Here is an 8,868-nt window from a genome sequence, read left to right as displayed (position 1 = left end):
TGTCTTAACTGTGTCCCTTCGAGCCACCTGTCCTCCACCCTCCAATCCCATCCAAGTTCATCCTTAGCATTCAATTGTCGTCTAGTTAGACTGTATTTTTTTTTTTTTTTCTTTTTTCAATTGTGGAAACATATATACAGCCTAAATCTTCCCATTCCGCCCCTTTCCTAGCCTTCCATTAGTGGGATTAATCACATTTAGAATGATGTTATGCTCTTTCCCACCATCCATTACTAGAAATTTCCCTTTACCTCAAACAGCAACCCTACACTCCTTTCTTAATTTCCCATTGCCCCTTCCCCCATTTCTCTTAATCCAGACTCTACTTTTCATCTCTATGGTTATATTCTCTGATAATTTCTTTGTGTTTACTGTGGGGCTTAAAATTAACCTCTTAAATCCCTATCAATCTTGTTTTTCTTTGATACCATGTTCACTTCAATAGGGCACATAAACTAAGTTCCTATACTCCTTCATTCTCCCACCTTTATATAGTTGTCTAAAATGACATATTTTACATTGAGTTCAAAAACCATTGATTTGTCCTTAGAGTTTGTGTATTTTCTATTATGTAGGAAGTAAATAGTGGAGTTATAGTTCAAAAATTATTGACTTCTATTTGTATTCCATTGTGTTTGGAGAATGTTCTTTGAGTATATTCAATTTTTTTTTTTTTCCTTTCAAATTTCTTGAGGCTTGTTTTATGTCTCAGCTTATGGTCCCTTCTGGGGAAAGATCCGTGATTACCAGAGAAAAATGAGTGTCCTGGTGATTTGGGATGTAAGGTACTATATATGTCTGTTAAAACTCTCTATATCTCTTTCTCCTTTCTTTGTCTCTCTGTTGGTACGGCTTCCTTTAGAATCTGAAGTAGGGCAGGTCTTTTATTGGCAAAGTCTCTCAGCATTTGTTTGTCTGTGAAAAATTTAAGCTCTCCCTCAAATTTAAAGGAGAGTTTTGCTGGATAAAGTATTCTTGGCTGGAAATTTTTCTCTCTCAGAATTTTAAATATGTCATGCCACTGCCTTCTTGCCTCCATAGTGGCCACTGAGTAGTCACTACTTAGTCTTATATTGTTTCCTTTGTATGTGGTGAATTGCTTTTCTCTTGCTGCTTTCAGAACTTGCTCCTTCTCTTCAGTATTTGAGAGTCTGATCAGAATATGTCTTGGGTGGGTTTATTTGGATTTATTCTATTTGGAGTTCGCTGGGCATTTATGCTTTGTGTGTTTATATTGTGTGGAAGGTTGGGGAAGTTTTACCCAACAATTTCTTTGAATACTCTTTCTAGACCTTTACCCTTCTCTTCCCCTTCTGGGGCTCCAATGGGTCTTAAGTTTGGACGTTTTATTTTATCTATCGTATCCCTGGGATCTATTGCAATTTTTTCAATTTTTTTCTCCATTCTTTCTTTTGTTCTTTCATTTTCTGTTCTGTGGATTTCTAGGACACTGAGATGTTGTTCAGCTTCCTCTAGTCTTGAATTGTGAGTATCCAGAGTCTTTTTGATTTGGCCAACAGTTTCTTTTATTTCCATAAGATCTTCTATTTTTTTATTTACTCTTGCAATGTCTTCTTTATGCTCTTCTAGGGTCTTTTTTACGGCGCTTATATCCTGGGCCATGGTCCTCTTGATGTCCTTTAAATCCTTTGCCATGTTTTCGTTCTTTGATTGTACCTCTTTAATTAATTTTGCGAGGAATAACGTTTCTTCCAAAATCTTGATTTGTGTGTTTGGAGTTGGAGTCTCCATATCATCTGGTTTTATCATATGCATAAGATTTTCTGTTATTTTTGGCCTCTTGGCATTTGTTTTGCTTGATAGGGTTCTTAAAGGATATCGATCTAATTTTTCAGAGACACAGCTTGGTGACGTGCACTTTCTCTAGGTAACCAGCAAATGGCATCTGTGAGCCACCTATATCCCTCCAGTCAGTAGTGAGGGGAAATGATTCTTGTACGTTCAGCTTGCGAGCTCAGCCTGGGCGTGCCGCTGGAGTCGCCCGCCCTGAATGTGGGGCGCACGCACAGGTGGTCAGGGAGGAGGGGCAGCTCTCTCTCGGTGTCCCATAAACCACCAGACTTGGCGTAGCGCCTCTGGGTTCTCCGAGCGGATCCCCCCTCCCAGCCGCGATCCTCCCTCAGCCGAGAGAAAATGCCGTGCTACATCATCAGTGTGCGCCGTCCCTCTAGGGAAGCCCTGGGCTGCTTGGCTGTGCCACGGGGCTCTCAGCTCGCCTCACAATGCAGAATGTGTGAGGCCGTCTCCACTGCAATTCCTTGTGGGCTGAGAGCAGCCAAGGTTTTCTCCACAGAGAGAGAGCGAGAGACAGAATATTTCCCCCGATTCTCCCAAGGTTAGCCATCACCAAAAGCCTCTGTCTGCTTGTTGAGGATTCGCTGTCTGTATTGAGATGTTATCACTAAAACCTCACTTGGGGCTGGGCTGAGAAAGTGTAAGGCGTGGCTTCTGTGAGGGAGGGGCTCTCGGCTCTAGGTTCTCGGCTCTCAGAGCGGGTCCTCAATTTTACTTACAGATTTTATGCTGTGATCTCGGGCATTCCTCCCAATTCATGTTGGTGGATGTTGAGTGTACAGTCACATTTGTCTCCCCGCTACCATTCCAGGTTATTTACTGGTTTTTTGTTCATTTATGAATTGTTCTGGGGGAGACTAGGTCTTCCACCTCTTTCTATGCCGCCATCTTCCCAGAATCCCACTTTTCATTGTATTTTATTTTATTTTTATTTTTCTTCTAACTTTAATAGTTTTATTCTTTTTTTTCCACCCTTTTCTTCTTTCTTTGAGGAAGAAATGGAAATGTCCTCATATAGGTTGTGGAGGTGAATGCATAGCTATGTGACTATCCTGGGAATCATTGATTGTTTATTTAGAATGAATTGTATGGTGTGTGAATAAACCTGTTTAAAAAATAAACAGAAAGATACAAGTGCTGGAGAAGTTGTGGAGAGAGGGATATAACTATTCACTGTTGGTAGGAAAGTAGAATGGTGCAGCCCTTCTGGAGGAGAGTGTGTTGGTTCCATAGGAAGCTAACTGTGGGGTTGCCATATGGTCCTGCAACTCCGTTATTACGTATATACTTGGAAGAACTGAGAGCAGGAACTGAATGGACATTTCACACTGGTGTTTATGGTGACAGTAGGGTACTACTACTGGATGTGTAGTACCTAAGGATGGAGGTGACCTAAGGGTACATCAACCAATAAACAAAATGGTGAACTGTAGTGTATACATTTAATGGAATATTGAGCAGTGGCAAAAAGAAATGAAGTTGTAAATTATGAAACAGGTGAACGAACCTTGAGGATAGTATGTTGAATGAAATAAACCAGAAATGAAAAGACAAACACTGTAATGCCTCACTAATATGGACTAACTATAATGTGCAAACTCAGAATTGAATCTGAGTGCATAGGTTATCAGGGGAAGGCTTATGGTAAAGTTCCCTAGATTGTAAGTTCTTACAGAAGTCATGTCTATTCATGAGTTGTAATGATTATTTCTAAATTCTGAGATGATGAGCTGTTTGTGCATAACCTGGTCAGTCCCTGGAACTTTGGGTATCTTTGTGACACATGAGACTCAGAGTTCGACAGCTATGAATGTCAGCATTACCCCATACAGCAAATGTTAAAGAGGCTGAAAAAAGAGATCAGACTTTAATTAGAGTTATGAACAAAACGGACTTGGTTAGGACTAAGGTAAATTGGACTGAAGGGAAAACAATGATATTGACTGTGTTTTAAAACTTTAACTTCTATGTGAGACCAAAGGTGATGTTTATTTGGTGGAAAATCTTTATTTTCTGTAGCACACTATACAATTTAACTTGTATGGTCAGTTTATACAAACACCATAATTACATGGAATCTTGAATAGAGGATGAGATCTGGTTGGCTTGTACAGGTTAGCAAGAAGCACCAGTAAATTCCAGAATAATTTGGACAGAGAATAAAAATGTATTTGCAAAGCCCCCTTGAGGAATTGGGGAAAAATTGGAAATATTAAACTTCCCCAACTGGGAAATTCCTGATATTCTCACAAGCTTTGGGGGCTACCATTTTAGTAGGTCAAGCCCTCGATCTTGGGACTTGCCTTTATGAAGCTTGTTACTGCAATGGAGAGTCTAAGCCTACTTATAATTGTGCCTTAGAGTCACTTACAGAGAACCTCTTGTTGCTCACATGTGGCCTCTCTCTGTAAGCCAACACTGCAGGTAAACTCACTGCCCTCCCCCCGATGTGGGACATGACTCTCAGGGGTGTAACTATCCCTGACAACATGGGACTTGACTCCTAGGGTTGAGCCTGGACCCTGCATTGTGGGATTGAGAGAGCTTTCTTAACCAAAAGGGGGAAGAGTAATGAAACAGAATAAAGGTTCAGTAGAGATTTCAAATGGAGTTGAGAGGACATTCTGTTATCTGCAGGCTTTTCATATATGCCCTTTATTATGTTGAGGAAGTTTCCTTTGTTTCCTATCTTTTGATGTGTTTTTATCATGAAATGATTCTGAATTTTGTCAAATGCCTCTTCTGCATCAATTCGGATGATCATGTAGTTTTTCCATTTCAATTTGTTAATGTTTATTACATGAATTGATTTTCTTGTGTTTAACCACCTTTGCATACCTGTAATAAAACACACTTGGTCATGGTGTATAATTCTTTTAATATGCTGTTGGATTCTATTTGCTGAATCTCTGGGGAGAGATTTTCAGTAGCTGTCTTACATCAGCATGTTGACGCTATCATGGCAAAGGTCTCTTTTTTTAAGAAAACAGAAATAAAATGTTTTACTTACTAGTAAGGCAACCTTGGGAGAAAGACCTGAGATAAACCCCACCAGGTAAGGGATGCAATAGTAGAGCTCACAGTGACCATAGCAATTAGACTAGCTGTGCCAGTGTCTTTAAGTCATTTAGAAACCCAGATACTGCAGTTTTACTTCAATGTGGAGTCATTCTCTCCATCTTTCCTCTCTAGATGATTTTATGACATCTTTTCTTTTACATGTGCCCTATAGTCCTCTGGTCTTTTGCTGTTCTGGGCTTCTAAGATAACTGTGTATCCTTAACATGATTTCTCTTGTTGTTCTGATCTTTCTACATGAAAATATTTTCTTGTTGCTTATGGCCTTTTCTCTCCCTCCCTCCCTCTCTCTCTCTCTCTCTCTCTCTCTCTCTCTCTCTCTCTCTGTGTGTGTTTTAAACCAAGAATATCAGTTAAATGTGCATGCTGTATAACTGCCAAAAATTCTAGTGTTGAAAATCTTTCTGATTAGATCACCTCAGGTTTATAACAAGTAATCCCTTTACTCATTCACTAATTGTTGTTAAAGGCTTGAGTTAGAAACTATTTTCTACACTGATAACAAAATACAGAGTGCTTCTTTTAAGGTATCTACTTTAATTCTGTTCTATAATTATTATTTTATCTCTTCATATCCCCATCTCAAACCAATTTGAATTTTTTTCAAATCATCTTCGAGTTTATACTAGTGTTTCTCCAGTAAGATTGTGAGAAGCTTCAGGCATATTATGAGCAAATAAATTGGCAGTTTCTAGATTAAAGCAAATGTACAGACAATGATTAAAGGGCTTCTACACTAATAAAGTGAATAACAAGCACTCAGAGATTGTCCTTGGATAAAGGATCCCTGTGGGCATATTTCAAAGTCCATTCAGTGGCCAGAGGTTATAGAGCTCTTCTCAAAGATGAACATACCATAAATCACTTGCTCTTCAAATTTTTTTTTCAAAGGAGACAGAGGCTGAAGCCATGACTCAAGCTTGCCAAGATTTTAAACCTGTGGTTCCAGGAAGTCTACAAATTCTGAAGCTGAGACCAGAGAGTTTATATTTCCAATATTGAAAACCAACCTGAATGCTGATAGTCCTCACGCAACCCAAGAGCACTAAAATGGGGAATTTTTCTATTCCTCTATATTTGCTTTTTGTCAACCATGTCTTCCATTTTGTATTATAGATACTCGTGTTAAACTAAATAAATTACCTGCTGGTCTTTCCAGATACAATTTAGCCATTTTTGATAGCAAATCCTTTTGTTAGCTTTTAATACCTGCCCTTTTGGAGTTGTTGATTATTATTTGTTGAAAAATCTCACCCCAATCAGCTCAAAGAGTATTCAACAGAGAGAAAATAGAGCCTGGATTGCTGGCACTGTCTATGGATCATTGTTTGGTTTGCTAAAGCTTCACTGAAGAAAGGCCATTGGCATCTGGAACACCTCTGTCAGCTGGGAAGGCATTTTGCTGGCATCTGCTGGTCCTTTGCTCCCAAGTTCTGGTTTCAAAATGGCTTTCTCCAAAATGTCTCTGGGCTTCTGTCTCTCTTAGCTTCTCTCTCTCAGCTCCTGTGCATCCATGCTTGTTCTCCCAGGGCATTCCTCTCTAAGCATCTGGGGGCCCTTTCTTAGCTTCTCCGGGATGAACTCTGGGCTTCATCTCTTAGCTTAGCATCTCCAAACATCCTTCCATCTGCATCTCCAAGCATCTCCAAGCATCTGGGTCTGTGTGGGCTCTCAGCTCCCTTAAGGACCCCAGTGATCTAATTAAGACCCACCCTGAATGGGTGGGGTCACACCTCCATGGAAATAATCTAATCAAAAGGTCTCACCCACAGTTGGGTGGGTCAAATCTGTATGGAAACAACCTAATCAAAAGACCCCACCCATAATAAATCTGTCCCCACAGATTGCATTAAAGAACATAGTCTTTCCTAGGGTACATAACAGTTTCAAACCGGCACAACCATAAAGAAGACAAAACTTGATGACAGTGTCATGTGGTGGAAGACATTCCAGTGACATTCTATCTTCTGATGTAACAACAGTCATTGTGTGTTTATGGAAATTGCACTCTGCCCCTTGATTTCACATCTCAAACCTTGGGAAAGACCACTGAGGTAGTAAGACGAGAGGAGAAGGGTTATAGAATTATCCCTGACAGATTCCACATCTCTTTCATAGCGGTTAATTCTTGCACTTCTATTTCTCACTTTAGGAACAGTAAGAGCCAATTGGCTAAACTTAGCTCTTACTTTTCTGCTGACATCAGTGAGATAAAATATCTTGTTATTAGACTTGATGAAAGGAATTATACAAATCATTTAGCCCATCCTTCTCATTTAAATACAAGGGAACCTGAGCTAGTGAAAGCTCATGATCACACAGTTAGTGAGAATCAGAAGTAGAAGTTGAATTTGTTTTGCTCTTCACTCCCAGGCCCATGCTCAGTTTGAACTCTAGAGTCAAATGGCACTGGATATAAATTGTAGCTCCTTTCTTAAGGATTGTATTTCTTGGGCATGTTGCTTGATCACTCTGTGCTTCTGTTTCCTTCTAAGTTAGAGATAACATCTATTTTATAGGATTGTTCTAAGGATTAAATGATATACAGGAAAAGTGCTTAACAGTGTCACACACATGTTAACACACTACATATTAGCTCTTTTTATCATTATTATTATTGTTACATCACATAGATGAGTGTGTAATTAGTCAAAAGACATGGTCCCTGGAGAGGGAGGTGTTGTTCAATGGTAACAAAAAAAGAAGCAAATCTTATCCTATTACCTACTGTCATGATTAAAAACCTTTTGAAGTTAGCCTTGCACTTGGGTTAAGGCCACATTCTTTATCCTCAGGGTACAGCTCAAAAGACCTTCCTAATTGGCATCTGCAGACTTTTCTAGCCCTGTTTTTGCCCTTCTACCTCTCCATTCCCCTGCCCACCATTTCCCCTCCCCCTGGTTTGATCAGTGGCAATCTATTTTTCTGTACAACCCATGAAGTTCCTAGGCTTCACACTTTGCCTGATAAATGCCTTCTCTAGTGTTTTTCACTGGTTAATTCGTATTTATTGTTTAAGTCTCTTAGTCCCTCCTAGACAGCCCCAGAACAATCTGCCCTTAACTTTTTCTTATCCCTTGCATAAGACACAAATTTGAATTTCCTATTTTCTTATCTATCTACTTTGCTTGACTATACATAGGCCTTTGAGGTCAGGGACTACATTCTCTTCACCGTTTTATCCCCAGCTGCTACAATAATGTGGTAGGAGATCAGTAAATATCTGTCAAGTGTGAATGATCCATGGGATTCCTCTACCTACACAGAGTCCTGCAGCCTGAAGGTAATGAGAGCTTTTGTTCAACTCCTAGTTGCAGTTAAATGCAAGCCTCCACCCCTAGAGCTGCACTTACAGGTCAGTATCAAAAACACAGAAAAGCAGTTTCACAAGAGGATCCCATCCAAACCTCTGACTTCACATGACCAAGGTTTAAGAGAGAACATTGCCTAGCCCTGAGAGAGGCCTGAAGTATCAACAATTAGGCCATGGGAAGGCAAGGAGAATGGTGATTAGGTTTGTGTGCTAAGAAAGGGACTAGAAGAAATGTGATTTTCATTGTCTCTCTGGATAATCCTCCCTTACATTTTTTCATGATTGCCTGCAATAAGATTTCTTAATTGTTCAGGAGGTTTAAAGTGTGATCCCTTGAATGTATAATTATCTCTGTTATTCAAAACAAGGGAGACACAAGCCAGTCTGAAAAAAATAAAAATAAAAATGTAGGCTACAGCAGAAAATTGAGCTCAACTCTCCCTCCATCTCCAAATTCTCTTTCTTGCTTTGTTTTTTTTTTTCCCCAGCAGATCTCACAACCCTGTTTCTGTGGGCACTCAAATTGTACTCCCAAGATAAGAATAAATATAAACAGCAGACAGGTACAAGGAATGAAAATCACACAGCATTCAGTTCAGACCAGAGGGCTACATAATCCCACAGTAGGGCATATACTGAGGCAAAATGAATTTGCCACACAC

The sequence above is a fragment of the Choloepus didactylus genome, chromosome 1, assembly GCF_015220235.1.
Source record: "Choloepus didactylus isolate mChoDid1 chromosome 1, mChoDid1.pri, whole genome shotgun sequence".
Classification (NCBI taxonomy): Eukaryota; Metazoa; Chordata; class Mammalia; order Pilosa; family Megalonychidae; genus Choloepus; species Choloepus didactylus.
The sequence above is the reverse complement of the archived record's forward strand: the minus strand, read 5'-3'. Positions refer to the sequence as shown.